Genomic DNA, 18,954 nt, shown 5'->3' with positions numbered 1-18,954 from the left:
ATAATGGTGAAAAACAATGTTTGAAGCATCACACAATCAAGCCTTAAGAATGACTACAAACCTGAAGTAAATGTTTTTTACACTAACATGAGTTTCCACTAACACAGTATTTACCTGACATTCCAGAAAGGAAAAAATGACTAAGAACAGTGTTGATTCTGACACAAAGAATACACAGTCTTGGCAAAAATCAATTGAATCCATTTGTGAACAACTATGATTCCATCCAACAGTGGACTGTATATGTTTCTTGACAAAATAAAAAACAGGGAATAAGAGAACCAATAATTTACATTTTAAATATAATCAGAATTGGTCTCCTGTATTATGCAAATGAAATGGGAATATTCATGTAATCTCAACTATAAATAGTTTCTGTGAAATAACCACAGGTGATATTCAATTCTTGTGTGAATAGAGAAATGAGAAAAATAGGGAATTTTTATAAGGAGTAGTATAAGTCAAGAAATATTTCAGAGTTATATTCTGGAATGATGTTCTAACAGCAAAAGGAATAGCATCTTCTGTAGCAAAATGTATGGTAGGCATAGCATCCACAGCCATAGGCAGACCCAATCCAACAGCCACAAATGGAAGGACAGTCATAGCAACATCCACAGTCCCATAGTTTTCCCCACAGTAGTTACTCTACATAATTCCAGAGGTTAAGATTCAGTTGAGGTACAAAAGCATGTTTCAAAACTTTTAATGCTATCGACTGCCTGTTACCTTTGTCAGTGTATAAGTTGACAGGAAGGGCCAGAACATACAGTCGATTTTTATTATTTATGAAAAAAGACTTATGTCTAGCATATAATCAATAATCTCTAGAAGAGCAGAAGAACCAACAGAATGCACAGATAACTATAAAATGGAAAATATTTGAACTCTATGATCATGGGCCAGGTGGTCCCAAATTGGCTGTCTGGATGCTGAAGAGTCAAAGAAACCAGTAGCTGTTCAGTTCAAGTAGCTGCAGCCTTTGAACCTGAGGGACCACTGATGCACCACCAGCATGAAGCTGAAGACCTAAAAGCTCCCTGGAGAGTCTCTGTTTTGATTTCATGTTTGAAGACTGTAGCTCTAGAGGCTAATATTCATGTAAAATGGAAGCAGAATAAAACATAACCCACTAAAAGAAAATTCAAGCTTCTACACATGGTTGAGCTTTTCCATCCTGCTTTTCATTCCATCTAGACCACATCCAATTGCCCAAGGCTGCCTATATTCTTGAGTGATATTGCCCCCTCAGTACCTTGACCCACATGCCAATCATCTGGACACACCTTCGAAGACACACCCAGAAATGTGCTTTTCTAATTAGTTTTCCATGTGTCAATCCACTCAGTAGATAACCAAATCACAAGCTGTATGTGCAAGTCATTCCACTCAATTAATAATGAAAGACCTGGTCTTTTTAAAGCTATGACAACTACTCTAACAAACACATTATTATTTGCTCTCCAGTTTTATAGAGTTCCATGCTTGTTTGTTGTCATCTACTCATTGTCTTAAACCACTTACAAATATGTAAGGAAAGTTCCAGTCCTTTAGTGAGTCATCTGAACACATGGTTCCAAAGATACATAGCAAGGCTCTGTGGAGGACTGAGAAGTGTATGCATGGAAATGCAACTATTAAAATGAGTTGGACTAATTACTTCGACTAATTCACTAGTTGCTAAATAATTTCTAGGTGATTTCATTGACATCTAAGTCTGCCCTATGCAGAAACTCAATATTTATTATTTTTATTAACCAAAATACTCAAGGATATGACACTCTGAAAATATATGTTTACTTCAAGAATAATTCTTCGATACATTTTTATCAATTATAGGTGGTGTCCATTAGATTTTAGACCAGTATAATGCAAATTTTGTTGCTCTAGCTCTACAGTATGATTTGAAGTCAGGTATTACAACTTCTCCAGTATTGCTTTGTTGGTTTAGAATTGCTTTGGCTATTCTGCATCTTTTATTCTTCCAAGTGAACTTTAGGATTATTTTTCTAGCTCTGTGAAGAATGTAATTGGTATTTTGATGGAAATTGCATTGAATCTATGTATTGCTTTTGATAATATGGACATTTTAATATAATTAAGTCTGCCCTTCCTTGAATATGGGCATTATTTTCATATTCCTGTGTCTTCTTCAATTTATTTCTTAAGTTTCCTATAGTTTTCATTTCAAATGTATTCTACTGCCTTTCGTAGATTTATTCCTACATATTTAAATTTTTTTTCAGACTACTGTGAATGGTATTATTTTCCTGATTTCTTTCTCAGAAAAAATATTATTCATGGATAGGAAACTATTGATGTTTGTGTAAAATTATAATTTTGCAACCTGTGTCTTTGCTGAATATGTTCTTTTGCTCTAGCACCCATTTGGTGGAGTTCTTTTGGAATTTGTAAGTGTTAAGCATATAATCTGAAAACTGATAATTTGAATTCTTCCTTTCCTATTTTTATCCCTTTTATTTATTTCCTTCTCATGTCTAATTGCTCTGGCTAAAATTTATACTAGTATATTTATAACAGGAGTAGTGAGACTACATATCCTTGCCTTGTTCTGGATTTTAAAGGAAGTGCTTTCAGTTTTTCCCCATTAACTACAAAACTGGCTTTAGGTCTTTCAGATACAACTTTTGTGATATTGAGGTAATTATCTTTGTCCCTAGATTATAAGTGCTTTTTAAATCATGAATATGTGCTGGATTTGTCCAAAAGCTTTTTCTGCATTTACTGAGATGACAACGTCATGTGATGAATTACATCTATTGACTTGCATATGTTCAACCTGGAGTAAAACTACCTTGATCATTATATGCAACATTTTTAATATGATGTTAAGTATAATTTGCTAATATTTTATTCAGAATTTTTGTAATTAAGTTGCTCAAGAATATAGCTTTGTAGTTTTCTGTCCTTGGTGTGTCTTTATCTGGTTTTGGTATAACGGCTTCACAGAAAAGAGTTGTAAGCATTACATCTCTTTCTGTTTTCTGAAATAATTTGTGGTAAGTTGGCATCATTTCCTCTTTAAAGGTTTGGAAGAATTAAGCTGAAAACCCATTGGTTTTTTGTTGTTTTTGTTGAGGGGAAGAATTTTTATTATGGCTTCTATCCTACTTCTAGATATCATTATCTTTAGATTTTCTATGTCCTTTTGATTCAATTTTGACAGGTCATACAAGCCTAGGAATGTAACTATTTCTTATAGGTTTTCAATTTTGGGGGCGGGAGTATATGTTTTCACAATAGTCCATAATGATCCTGTATTTCTGTAATATCTGTGGTGATTTCTCCTTTTTCATTGCAAATTTTAATAATTTGATTCTTCTCTCTTTTTCTTTCGGTTAGTTTGGCTTAGGACTTATGAAAATAGTTAATATTTGCAAAGAACCAACTCTTTGTTTCATTGATCCTTGGTATTGCTTTTTTATTCTCCATTTCATTGATTTTGGCTCTGCTCTTCATTATTTCCTCCCTTCTATTTGTATTGGAATTAGTATGTTCTTGTTTTTTCGAGGAACTTGGGATGCATCATCATGTTGTTTCTATGGAAGTGCTCTGATTTTCTTCTGAATGCACACATAGTCATAAGCTTTCCTCTTAGAATGGACTTCACAGTGTCCCATTGTTTCAGGTATGCTATATTGCTATTTTCATTTCATTCTAAGAATTTTTAAAATGGCTCCTCTGTTTTGTTATACCACTCATTCATCATTCAAAAGTGCACTGTTCAATCTCCATGTATTTACATACTTTCTATAGTTTTTAGTGTTAACTTCCATTTTTATTCAATCCACTTCACATAAGATGAAAGGAATTGTACCATTTGTTTGTATTTTTTAAGAATTTCATTATGTCCTAAAATATGGTCTATTTTAGAGAACGTTTCATGAGCAGCTAAGAAGAAAGTAAATCGGCTGTGGTTAGATGAAATATTCTATACTTATCTATTAAGTGTATTTGATTTATGTTTTTTGGGTATGAAGAGTATTTTTTGAATGGGTCTAGATGACCTATATATTGGTGAGAGAAGTATGTAGTAATCACCTAGTACTATGTTACTGGGGTCTATTTAATTATATTGTAGTGTTGATTCTGTATAATTAAATGCACCAAAGATTGGGGTATTACTATTGTAATAGTAATCCAACCTTCTGTTGATTGTTCCCTTTACCTTTTAGAAGTGACTGTCTTTTTCTCTTCTGATAATTTTTACTTGAAGGTGCTTCTTCAGATATGAAAGTGTTTGTTTGGGGGCTCCATTTGCATGGTGTATTAATTTCTTCCATCCTTTCACTCTCTGCCTATGGTGTCTTTTCCTGTAAGGTGGGGGTTCATGTACAAGCAATGTTATTACAGGGATATTTTTCTAAACTACTGCCATTTTGATTTGTTTTTAATATAGTCCTATTTTTTATTTGCTTAGATACCCCTCAAAGGGGATTTGTCTACTTGTAAGTTCTGGAGATTGTTTTTGATTTCTTCTGTGTACACTGTTCTTTAAATGTTTTCTGTAGCACCAGCTTAGTAGTTCTTGCTTATCCTGGAAGGTTTTTATTTCCTTTTTGATTCAGAAAGATATCCTTGTTGGATATTGCAGTCTTAGAAAGTTCCAATTTCTAAACCAACTTTCTTTCAGAAATTGGAACTCATCATTCCAAGCCCTCCTGGATTTTTAAAGATTGTGCTGAGAAATCATAAATAATTATGATTGGTTTGCATCTAAATGGGACCCTACACATTTCTCTTAAGGACTTATAAAATCTAGCCTTGCTCTGTATGTTATGCATTTAAAACAATGTGTTATGGAGAGAGATTTTGTTTTGTTCGTGCTTATTTGAAGTTCTGAATGACTCCTTATCTGGATGTCCATCTCATTCTACAGACATAGTAAATTCTCCTTTCATTTCCCTGGAATAGGTTAGCCCGCATCTGACAACCATCTTCAATTCTAATGATTCTAAGATTTGGACTCTTAATTTTGTCCAAGAGTTCTAGCACATTTTGGTCATACTTACTTACTTTATGTTCTTTAATACTGTCTGAATATTTAAGCCAAGTCCCTTTGTCCTGCAACACTGACAGTATGTTTGATTCTATTAGAGTGACTTTCAACTGAGTATTTTATTGGATTTCTTGAACCTTTCATTTTCAAGATTTCTGTTTGGTACTTTTTCAATATCTCTATCATATTATTAAGTTTCTCCTTTGTGCTGTATACTACTTCCTGAGTTAATTAACTTCTTCTCTTTTGTTGTCTTGGAAATCATTGATCATACAATCAATTTTTCAATTATTTATCTGGTATTTCTTCTACTTCAATATTTTTGGGAGTCTTATGAACTTTAGGAGATTTAATGTGATCTTGTTTTTTCATGTTCCTTATAGTCCTGCATTGGTTTATATGTATTTGTTAGGATGGTCCTCTCTTCCTCTTTTATATGTCTTCTAAGGGCACAGATTTTTCATTCAAAACTATTCTGGATAATAGGTTTTTACGAATTTTCCAATGAATTTTCAAGTGAGTTTTATAATATAGATTCCCTGTTAGCTCCTTGATAGTTATTAATCTACTTTGAAACAGTGTGTAATGTGTCAAAGATTAGGGATTCCACTTTTCCTGTAGGTCTCAAGAGAATGGAGTCCTCTTCGTAGATCTGGCAATGATGATACATATAGGGTATATGGTATATGCCTACTATGATTGCTTTTCTCTTCTTAAGAACACTGTATACTCTAAAGGTGTATGGATGTGATCTATATGTGGTGTCCACAGTCTTTGTATTAATTGTCTCTGTTTTTTTTCTAGAATAGTGGACATCCATTTGTAGAACCTAACGGCCTCACTAGCTTTTTCTACTTGAAATCTGGTTGCTATTTTGTAGGCTTTATATCTGTTTCTTAAAAGTTTCCATCCCTAGTTATTCCTCTGAACACATGATTCCAAAGATATAGCAATGCATCTGTGAAGAGCTGGGAAGTGTATGTTTGGAAATGAGACTCTTAGAATGAGCTTTTTTAATTACTTGGACAAGTGCACTAGTTGTCAATTGATTAATAGGTGTAATTATTTCAAACTAAGTCTGTCATATTTGCAAACTTAATATTTTGTATTCTGAACAAGAAAAATACAAATGAATATGACATTCTGATGATTTTTTAAATCCCAGAGCCAACCCTTGATAAAAATCAACTATAGATACTCATTTGTAAAAAAAAATGAAGAATATTCTTCACCAAAGAAAAAGCTAATGAATATCATATAAATTACAAATTCCATTGGATATTTGGTCTGTTTGATTCCAATGAAATTCTGAAATAGTTAGGTGGCCTATAAGTCAGAAATAGTAGTACAAAAGAATTAGAAAACTTTACTGATATCACAAGAATAATATATTACCAAGTTCAATTTTGTGTTCTCCCCTGTTATCCTACATAAAAGCCTTCCTTTATAATCAATAAATACTTGGACAATTATTTACACTTAAGTAAATTTTACTAATTCATGTGGTGACCCATTTGACTCTGTGATTGTTCTCTTATAAAATCCCCATTCACATTAGGGTCTCCTTATTCCCAGAGTTATTTAGAATCCTAGATAAAATTTATTTCAACGTTTTCTTCCTAAGCTCTGCCATCAAGTATGGCTGATGCCATTTTTAACCTATTCACCGTCACCCCTGAATGATCTATCCTTGAAACCCATTGGTACAACTGGCTCCCTAATTTTTGCTGAGTTGCAAAAAAGTTGTCCTGGTCACCCATGGCAGCCAATTACCAGATAATGTAGAAAACAAAAGAGGAAAACTGTTGTACTTGTTTTATATGAGCATATAGCAAATTATAAAAAGAGCAGCATAAAACTATGCCTATTTGTTATTTCAGTCTTTGTGGATCAGAAGACTAAGTTAAATCTAGCTGGGATTTCTGTCAAAGACCTTAAAACATTGCAATCAAGATGTCAATTAGGACAACTACCTCATTTCTTTATCATATATCTTAATTAGAATTGCCAAATCTAGTAAGCATGTCCCCCAAAGTTAAATCTAGCTGGGATTTCTGTCAAAGACCTTAAAACATTGCAATCAAGATGTCAATTAGGACAACTACCTCATTTCTTTATCATATATCTTAATTAGAATTGCCAAATCTAGTAAGCATGTCCCCCAAAAGTGTATAAAACATAGTAACAGTCATGATTTTATCTGAAATTCAAATTCAGCCCTCTTGTTTTTTATCCACTCACCTAAAACATAACAGTATCACAAAAGTGACATCTTATCATCTTTGACAGGGTTAGAGGCAAGTCACACATACTTCCCACACATAGGGCATGAGATCATATAAGGTTGTAGGTCACTGGGGCTTATCTTTACATTCTGCCTACAAACAACTATGAATTTATGCCCTTTACCCAGTTCATAGTTGAATTTCTGCCAGAAGTGTTGTCAATAAGATTACAGTTTATGGATATTTTCAAAACGTACTTTGTCTTCTCTCCCATTCTACCCTATATAAAAGGATTTTTCTCTTCATGTCTGATTGACCAGCTCCTATTCATACTTTATGTTAGAGCTAGAAATTTGCCTATTTTTAGAAATTCCCACAACTCTTCACTCTACCTGATCTTTTCTTGGGCCAAACTTCTGTTTTATTTATTTCTTTTGTTTTTGGTTGGAGGGTTTCTTTTATTTGTTTGTTTCATTTGTGTGTGTGTGTGTGTGTGTGTGTGTGTACTTCCCAAACATTCATGTATATAACTATATTATAGCAACACTTTTGAAGCTTGCAGTTTTTAAAGCAAAGAGTAAGTATTTTAGTTTACTAGAAATAGCATATAATGAAAGGTGTTTTATTAGTAGCTTAGTAAATATTTGATGAATAAGACTACCTATAAAATCTGTAAAAAGTGGTTCTATGCCTCTAAGAATAACAATATAGCCACCCAACCATTTTGACTGCTCCACTGCTCAAGACAGACATTCCTTACAAGAGTCAAGGGCTCTAGAAACGTACAAGTAGTTGAATCTTGAATATACTTCTGAAAGTCTTTGTATCCCAAATGAACATTGAATTTCTACAGTATGAGGAAGAAATAATTTGAACTTTCCTGGAATTCATATCACCTTTTTCACAGAATCAAAGCTCAAATGGACTCAACCTATAATATCCTAGATTAGAAGGAGAAACAGAAATGGATATGTCAGATCAACTCATTCCATCCATCTTTCTCAGTTTGCAATTTCACCCTCAAATAACCCTCAGAATGAGTGAGTCCACCTGGCTTTAAACACAGCTAGTGGTAAAGCACCTGATGAGGAAGTCAGTCTTCTTTCAGATGGTGTCATATGTGAGAAAGAGCTCTTGTTGTGAGGAATTTATGTGTCATGATCATCTATTTGCTTCAACCTAATTATACTGTAGAAAGACAGAGAGTATATCCATAATACTAATCTTACTAGTATTCCAATATCTCTTTCAGATTTGAAACTGAACATACCACCCTCAACTTCCTACAATTCTAAGTGTTAAAACAAAATACATGTTGCTGAAGACATGATCTTTTTTGGGTTTTCTAACTTCTCCAACACTGTTGTTTAAGGTCTTCTGGGTCCTCCCTTCAAAAGTTCCCGATGTTCCTCTGTTCCTTTTCTTTTTCGATTTCAACACCCAAAAGCAAGCCCAAATTGAACCAGTCTGCAAATTTTTACAGATGTAACTTTGAGCCTCTGTCACTCCGCTGCCAATCCACTTTTGCATGGTCAGCAGTTTCCTGAAGCAGACTTTCCAGTAACATCCTGTGTGTGTACATGTGTGTGCACATATTGATGAATGAAGAGCACTGATTGATAAAGAAAGAAAGAAATGGATAAACCCAAGTCATGAGACTCAAATGCTTAAGAACAAACCCAGGAGTGAAACAAGTTGGAGAACACAAGACTCAGCCTATGAGGGACTGATTCTTCAGGGTCAATATTCAAGATTTGAGACACTAGGAGTGTCATGGACTCTGATGGACCAAAATGGATGCCAGACACACACAGTTGGTAAAGCAGCTGCATATTAACCCCCCCTCCAGTCCCTGAAAAGGTCAGAGAAATATAGAAATAGAACACAAGTAAAGTGAATAGCAAGTCTGTGTTAGTCAGATGTGTGTTACTATATTGAAATGGATGAGATAATTTGTCAAGAGAATAGGTTTATTTGGCTCCCAGGTTTTGGAAGTCCAATCCATGATTGCTGCACTCTGTTTGGGGCCTCTGAGGAGACAGCTCATCATGGTGGAGCACAGGGTGCAGTCACACCACTTTTGTCATGAACAGAGCACAGAGGAAGAGGACGAGGAAGTGCCTGGGAAGCCACTGTTCACTTCAAGGATACCCCACTATGACTCAAGGACCCCTGTATGGTTTGGATATAACATAAACCCCAAAAGCTCATGACTAAATTATCAGAGCTGTTGCCTAATCAGTGGATTAATCCACTTGATGCATTAATCATTTGGAAGGACTTCTCTACTGAGGGGTGTCTATAGGCAGATGGGACATGGCCTGAGGAAGTATGTGACTGGGGCATGCCCTTGGGGGTCGCAGATTGTTTCCTGGTTCCTTCCTCCCTCTCTCCCTCTCTCTGATTCCTGGCTACCATTAGGTGAGCAGCTCTCCTCTGTCATGTCCTTCTCCCATGATGCTCTGCCTCCTGTTGGGCAAGAGAAATTGGGTCAGAGGACCATGGACTGATGTCTGAAACCATGAACACAAAACAAACGTTTTTCCCTATAAATTGTCCTGAACAGGGAACTTGGTAGTAGAAACAAAAACATTGAATACAACCTTCACTACACCCCACTTCCTAGTCTGCCCCGCCAATAGTGCCAACTTGGGTCATAGCCTTAAGCACAGGAAACGTTGGATGAAAATAATACAAATAATTTAGCTTAAATAAATAAGCATACTAAAATTAAATAAATTAATGCTCTTACAACTTTATTACCATTTTATTAAATCAGAATTAAATCAACCAGTTCTACACTAAACCATTACTTCAGACTAAGTTTCTTTTCTCATGAGCTCCTCATTCTGATCCTTATTCTTGAGAGACATGAAATTTAGAGTGTGATATTTGTTTCTGTGTTGAAGATATAAAGGTAATAAATCAACACTGTATGAATTAAGAATATAGAAATAAGATAATATTTGTATCTAACCAAAAAACTCATTGTATTAGTTCCAAGTTGAGTTGCATAAACTTTAGAGGAGACCAAAATTCCACCATTAACACTGACACTTACAGAAGGGAAACAACTCTTTTTAGTAAATATATTCTTTTATTAAGAAACAGCCATTTTGTTCCACTTTGGTATAAACCAATTATACTTCCACTGGTAGCTACAGCACAAATACAAGAAGAAAGTTTGAGAGTTTACATTGAAGTATTCAACAAAATAATATCTGTTTTCAGAGATGTGATGGAACTTCTTAGTCTACTTCAACTGCTAACAGGGGTATGATGTCAAGTCAGGTGCCCAGCAGAACTTCATCTTTTCTTCAGTTTGAAGTGAATGGATGGGAGGATTTCAGTTGAACTTGCTGGTAGAATAGTACTTTAAAGAGAAAAGGATGACTTGTTGAAGTGATCAGCAGCATGAAGAAGAGCATCTTCTGTAGCTGCAGCAGCCAGAGCGGTATCCACAGCCATAGTTGGAACCATATCCACAGCCAGAGCCGTATCCACAGAAAGAGCCACAGCCACAGCCAGATCTGTATCCACAGCCTGATCCATATCCACAGCCAGAGCCACTGCCACAGCTAGAGCTGTATCCACAGTTGGAGCCATATCCACAGCCAGAGCCATATCCACAGCCAGAGCCATATCCACATCCTGAGTCATATCCACAGCCAGAGTCACAGCCACAGCCAGATCTGTATCCACAGCTAGAGCCATATCCACAGCCAGAGCCATATCCACAGCTAGAGCCATATCCACAGCCAGAGCCATATCCAGAGCCATAGCCACAGCCAGAGCCGCAGCCGCAGCCTCCACAGGAGTTCCCATAGTAGTTACTGCACATGGTGTCAGGAGGTGAGGTTTCTGTGGAGGGGTTGAAGGATGTTTCTAAAGTGTAAATGTCACCCAGTCCTCCAGGATCTTTATATACTTACAGGTTGGATGTGTCATAGCTCACATGGCTCTGTTCTCTCATTTTACAAACATGTGCCTGAACTGAGTTCAATCTGTGTACAATCATGTTATTAGAAGTTCAGCGTTTCCTTAAAGCTTCCCCAGGAATTTTCACAACCCTTTAATAAACAGGTCTATTTTCTAAACACACAGTTGCATAGCACTAATATTTAATCTTATACAGTTTCCTTTCATAACCATATCATGACAGAACATACCCTCAAACACATATCTGACTTATAAATATGTGTGTGTTTGTCACTCTGTTCTTCAAGATTATGAAAACTCCCAATTAAAAACCAGGATCTTGTCATGAAATTATCATCGCCAGCAACATGATCAGGGTCTATCTTTCCTGCCTTTTCCAATAACTTGTTTTTCAAACATAAATCACAATAGTTACTTTTCATGGATTTTTGGACAATGTAATGAATATTTCAGCATGCTAACCATAATACCTTGGTTATTATTAAATAAATAATATTTATTTCTGAAGGAAATGTTTCCTCCCCTCCTGGAAATGCATCGACTTCTTTTTCTTTGATAAAATTTTTCTTAAAATCATGATAAGCCCAAATGATTTATAACTGTAAACAAATAGGAAGAGTTTCCATTTTGAAGTATGAAATGTGTTGATCCAGTACATTCTTTCTTGCTGCAGTCCAATTGTTCCACCTGCTAAAAACAAGACTGTGTGCGTTTACTCAGACTACAGTCATGTTGGTGCTCTCCATCAATGCTGCCCTCTCAGTGGGGTTGACCACCTGTTAATACTTCCACAGGTGGAATAGATGAGAACAGGAGATACTGTGGTCAAACCTACCACATTCAAATTAGACTGGAGGGACAATTTTTAGTGTGCAATAAAACAGAATGGTGACTTGAAGAAACAATGCACACTTTTGAACACTTTTAAAAGAATGGATTGACGTGCTTGCAGCAGAAACAAACGATGTTTCTTGATTAAATAATTCCACATATTTTCTTCATTTTAGTCTCACCTATCTTCTCCAAAGTATAATTTTAATAAATATATATATATTTGTACTACATTTTTGCTCCTTTCAATTATGCCTACAATAAAACTGACCTTCAAAGCAATTTCTTTGTGCTTCACATCACCTTCTTCCTTAGTTTCTATGATAAATGGGGTGCTAGTCCATGGCCATTCTTCTGTTCACAACTCTTTCGTGATTTTTCCTAAATCTTGGGCTTCCTATATATATTTTACCCTAAATCTTAACTTTGTATCTTACATACTAATAAGATTTAAAAGATGCAACTGACCTCCACCAGATACACACAAATTCTTCCTAAACCTAAACATTTCTGTGTTTAACCAGGATCTATAAGCCACACAGCAGTTCAGTTGGGAAAAGTTTAATATCAGAAACAATTACACTATGATAAACACCAATGATAATATATGAGGAGACTCTGTATGAACTTCAGTCTATGAGGTAATGCTCAAGGAAGGAAAAATTTAGGAGGAATATTGTTCAAGGAAGGAAAAATTTATAAGGGATATTGTTCCCAATGAATGAGTAGATAGATAAATTACTGTTCTGCAGTCAAAAATACTGTAGTGTGCACTTAAAAACTGGTGAATGGTTCTATCAGGTCAAGTATTACTATCACTAGAAGAAAAAAAACAGAACACAAGGAAAGTTTTGGAGATGATAAATGTGTTTATTACCTTGGTTGTGATGATGAACTCATAGGTGTACACATTTTTCCATATTAATGAAACCACAGGCATTGCATGTGTCAAGCACTTTATGTCAATCAAATCTTGATCAAGCTGAGGGTAAAATGAATAAGCTAACCAGAAACACACAGACTTTCCACCAGGTCACTTAACAAATATGACCAACCCTCTGGAATGTGGATCGTGAACAAGAGATCATTAGCCTGAGGTGTGGATATGTGGATTTACAGAAGACTGCACCACAGAGAGATCCTGGGGAGGGAAAGAAGGACAGACTTCAGGGACGTCTGTTAGGAAGCAGACAAAACTACAGACACTAAGGCATGAGAAGTATTCAAGGTGCCAGTTCCTGTGTTTGGTGTCTAAATAAAGATTACTGACAGGATGATGTCTTTTAGCATCTAGCACATTGTGACCCCAGGCAAAGGTAGGCTTCACCATATGTCCTCACACCCACTCTGCTCACATCCTGTGCCTCTCTCCTGTGCCTCAGCCAAAAAGACAAAAGAACCAGTGCCTCCTTCAAGGTCCATATGCATCCTCTACTAAAGTACCACTTCCATGTTCCTTAGACTCAGTAGTAAGAATAGCATTCCCTGGAAAAAAAGAGTGAGCACTTTCCTGGCAGAAACATTCACTAATCATATAACCTTGGAAAATGTCTTCAACCTGGAAGAACCTCAATTTCTGAATTGCTGAATGGGAATAAATTTAAGTATATGTATACAAATTTTGCTAAGAGACGTATGAAAAATATGTAGTAAATATAAAGGGCAAAGTTATAGATGCTCACTCATAACAAACAAAATATATTTTAATCTTTATTCACTTTCCTGCATTCTAATAAAAGGATTCAACAAAATGACAAATTTTTACACTGACGTATGTGTTCTAAAATAGCAATATTTACTTTAATGTTGTTATGGTTTATGAATGATGTATATATACATACCCACAGAATAATGAAAATACATTTTGTATATGTTTATACATTACTGATAAGATCTACTTCTCAATATTTGCCATAATTAATTTTCTAGAGTGGACAAACCTTCAAAACACAGACTACAAAGTGATGGACCTCACTGTACTCTACTGAAGCATTTTATACAATAAAGATTTTTTTAAATATAAAATCAAGCAATATGCCACAGGGCTTGCTTCATAGACAATTTCAAAACTCCATAATCAATGAAATTGTACCAACACCTCACTGGGGAACATGAGGAAAAAATCAATTTCTGCTGATTTAGATAGTCACTGGATTGCTATGTAAAACCAGTCTCTGAAGACCAATGTATATTTAAACATTTCAGTAGAGATGACTTAAATGGAATTACAAAGGACCCACTTCAAGTTCATGAGACCAAACTCTGGAAGTTCTATCAGAATCCCCCTGTAAATATATATGAACACCTTTACCTTATTTTTACTTCAGAGATAATTCAGTCTGAATCAACATAGGGTTTCTCCAAAATCCCAATTAGCTAGATGGTTTTATCTATACCAATGAAATGCCTTTTATTCTGCAAAATTTTTAAATTATTTTTAGTTGTAGGTGGATACAATGCCTTTATTCTTATTTATTTGTTTTTATGTGGTGCTGAGGTTCAAACCCAGTGTCTCACCCATGCTAGGTGAGCACTCTACCACTGAGCCCAGCCTCAAACCCTGCAAATATTTTTTTAAGGTAGATTTGAGATTTCAACTCATTTTTGGAAACTAGAAGATTACATCACTTTAACAAAGACTTAGGCTAAGGCGCAGAAGGGTTATATTCCAACTCAAATTTTCATTGTGAAAATATCTATTTATTAGAAGTTCCAATATAATCTAAATATCTCATATTTCCTAATGAAACATACCAAATATAAACTTACATCACCCCATGCACATTTTTCCCCCAATTCCTCCCCATTATGTTCCCCATGAAACTCTAATTATGTATTTGGTTAAAATAGAATATTTATCTTCTGCCTTCTCTTTTAGTTTAAGCTTCTTTGGATATTCAGAAAAGTTTGAAGACCTTTCTTACTTTGTTAATCTAATTATTACTAGCTCTCATCAATCATCCATTCTTGTCTGTCTCCTAGAGGAAGAGATATTAAAAATATCTCCTCTCTCTGGCTACCTTCCACACTATAAAAAGTTATTTCTTTTCACCTTTCTTATTGCTCCTAAGAACATCCAACTTTGACTGTATGCCTCATGGGCATTTGTTTAAATAATAGAATCAACACTTCCTAAATCTTAGAGTCACAATAAGAGTTGAGATGATGATAAATATACCTGAGCCTATATGTTTTAATTTCCCAATAAAATGCAGAATAAATAATGACTGAGCTCCTGCACAGACACACCCAAAGCTGGAGAACCCGTCTGGGCTCCGATTTCCTTTGGCACTTTGTGTTTAGAAAATGGCCATATCTTGAGAAGTCCTCCTCCTTGCAATTCCTATAAGCTCATCTGATTCTGGACTCTGGAACTAGACAAACAATCTTAAAAATTCTTCCACGTAATAATTCTCTACACGTGTGGGGGAAACAGAACCTCTGCTGCTTCTCATCACAAGGTGCTCTGAAGCCCATGTTCTATCGAGTCTTCTCTCTCATAGCCTCCCTGCCCCTTCCTCTCACTCTCTGAACTGCCTTTGAAATTTTCCAAGTCTCTGCCACAGCACATGTTCCCTCCACTTTTCTTGTGTCCAGTTAATAAGAAATGTTTCTTTCTCCCACAGTCCAATTCCCATGCAGACATTATGAGAATGGCCTAGAAATGGCATGAATTTGTGTCTTTGTGTTCATATAATGTGTGATACACTTGGATGTGGTAAAGAAGTGACATAAACTTGTGTTTTAATGTTTATATGAAATATCATAAGGATGCAGAAAATTAATTGATAATTTACATGTGCAAGGAAAAATGCTGCAATACCAAGAAATACCTTAAAATGAAATTCAAACAAACCTGAACACCTAAGATCACAAGGCGCTGTGGGATGTGGCCCCTGCCCCCCCTTCATCTTTGCTCCTTTTGCTCTCCTATTCATGTCATAAATACACTAACAAAAAATAATGTAAATACAGAAACTCCAGTCACATGGTTCCTATTACAGACATAACCACAGTAACTTCTGTCACCTCAGGACCTGTGCAAACATTCTTCCCTCTACCTCCATCATTTTCCCCGATTCTGACACTTACTTATTTTGAGATTTTTCAAATCCCACCTTAGTTGTCACTTCTTCAAACGTGCTTAGCTGATTTTCCTGTCAGAGTGCCATATGAGTTTTCAAAACAAAACAGTATTTTTTTATTAATGTAGATGCAAACTGTTGAGAGTGTTGTTTGTTTAATTTCATTTTATTTAAGCTTGATTTCATAAGTTTTGGGTGATGTTTTCAACGCTTTCTATCCCCTCCACCAGGATACACCTTCTGTGAGTCAAAGAAAACCATTCTTGTCCAATGATGCTTTCAAGTCCAACGAAGAAATCAAAGAAAGCCTGAATTTATGCAGATATAGACCATTTTCAGGTGTTGGACTTAGAATTTTTCAAATGTCTATTCTCTCATAATACCTATATATTCAATTCAATTACAAACAAAATACAAGTAGGATATATTTGTAGATATCAACAAATTAGTTAGAACATTTAAATAAGAAGAAAGAAGAACAAGAAGAACCAAAATAATGTTGAAAAACAATCTTGGAAGCATCACACAATCAAGCCTTAAGAATTACTACAAACCTGTAGTAAATGTTTTTTACACTAACACGAGTTTCCACTAACACAGTATATACCTGACATTCCAGAAAGGAAAAAATGACTAAGAACAGTGTTGATTCTGACACAAAGAATACACAGTCTTGGCAAAAATCAATTGAATCCATTTGTGAACAACTATGATTTCCTCCAACAGTGGAATGTTTATGTTTCTTGACAAAATAAAAAACAGGGAATAAGAGAACCAATAATTTACATTTTAAATATAATCAGAATTGATCTCCTGTATTAAGCAAATGAAATGGGAATATTCATGTAATCTCAACTATAAATAGGTTCTGTGAAATAACCACAGGTGATATTCAATTCTTGTGTAAATAGACAAATGAGAAAATAGGGAATTTTATAAGGAGTAGTATAAGTCATGAAATATTTCAGAGTTACATTCTGGAATGATGTTCTAACAGCAAAAGGAATAGCATCTTCTGTAGCAAAATGTAAGGTAGGCATAGCATCCACAGCCATAGGCAGACCCAATCCAACAGCCACAAATGGAAGGACAGTCATAGCAACAGCCACAGTCCCATAGTTTTCCCCACAGTAGTTACTCTACATAATGCCAGAGGTTAAGATTCAGTTGAGGTACAAAAGCATGTTTCAAATTTTTAATGTTATTTACTGCCTGTTACCTTTGTCAGTGTATAAGTTGACAGGTAGGGCCAGAGCATATGGTCAATAATTTTATTTATGAAAAAAAATTATGTAATGTCTACATATAATTAATAATCTCTAGAAAAGCAGAAGAACCAACAGAATGCACAGGTAATTATAAAATGGAAAATATTTGAACTCCATGATCATGGGCCAGGTAGTCCCACAAAGGCTGTCTGGATGCTGATGAGTCAAAGAAACCAGTTGCTGTTCAGTTCAAGTAGCTGTAGCCTTTGAACCTGAGGGACCATTGATGCACCACCATCATGAAGCTGAAGACCTAGAAGCTCCCTGGAGAATCTCTGTTTTGATTTCATGTTTGAAGACTGTAGCTCTAGAGGCTAATATTCATGTAAAATGGAAGCAGAATAAAACATAACCCACTAAAAGAAAATTCAAGCTTCTACACATGGTTGAGCTTTCCCATCCTGCTTTTCATTCCATCTAGACCATGTACAATTGCCCAAGGCTGCCTATATTCTTGAGTGATATTGCCCCCTCAGTACCTTGACCCACATGCCAATCATCTGGACACACCTTCACAGACACACCCAGAAATGTGCTTTACTAATTAGTTCTCCATGTGTCAGTCCACTCAGTAGATAACCAAAATTAACTATCACAAGCTATATGTGCAAGTCACTCCACTCAGTTAATAATGAAAAGACCTGGTCTTTTTAAAGCTATGACAACTACTCTAACAAACCCATTATTGTTTGTTCTCCAGTTTTATAGAGTTCCATGCTTGTTTGTTGTCATCCATTCATTGTCTTAAACCACTTACAAATATGAAAGGGAAGTTCCAGTCCTTTAGCGAGTGACGTGAACACATGGTTTCAAAATACATAGCAAGTCTCTGTGGAGGACTGGGAAGTGTATGCATGGAAATGCAACTATTAAAATGAGTTAGACTAATTACTTTGACTAATTCACTAGTTGCTAAATAATTTCTAGGTGATTTTATTGACATCTAAGTCTTCCCTATGCGAAACTCAATATTTATTATTCTTATTAACCAAAATACTTGAGGATATGACACTCTGAAAATGTATGTTCACTCTAACAGTCATTCTTCAATACATTTTTATCAACTCTAGGTGGTCTCCATTAGCTTTTAGGCCAGTATCATGCAAATTTTGTTGCTCTAGCTCTACAGTATGATTTGAAGTAGGTATTACAATTTCGGGTATAGCTTTGTTGGTTTAGAATTGCTTTGGCTATTCTGTATCTTTTATTCTTCCAAGTGAATTTTAGGATTATTTTTCTAGCTCTGTGAAGAATGTAATTGGTATTTTGATGGAAATTGCACTGAATCTATATGTTACTTTTAATAATATGGACATTTTAACAACATTAATTCTACCTATCCATGAACTTGGGAATTGTTTTCATATTCCTGTGTCTTCAATTTATTTCTTAAGTTTCCTTTAGTTTTCATTTCAAATGTATTCTATCACCTTTAGTAGATTTATTCCTACATATTTAAATTTTTTTCAGACTACTGTGAATGATATTATTTTCCTGATTTCTTTCTCATAAAAATTATTACTCATGTATAGAAACTATTGATGTTTGTTTAAAATTATGATTTTGTAACCTGTATCTTTGCTGAA

Source organism: Callospermophilus lateralis, chromosome 10, assembly GCF_048772815.1.
Source record: "Callospermophilus lateralis isolate mCalLat2 chromosome 10, mCalLat2.hap1, whole genome shotgun sequence".
NCBI classification, from domain to species: domain Eukaryota; kingdom Metazoa; phylum Chordata; class Mammalia; order Rodentia; family Sciuridae; genus Callospermophilus; species Callospermophilus lateralis.
This window is presented reverse-complemented; position numbering follows the sequence as displayed.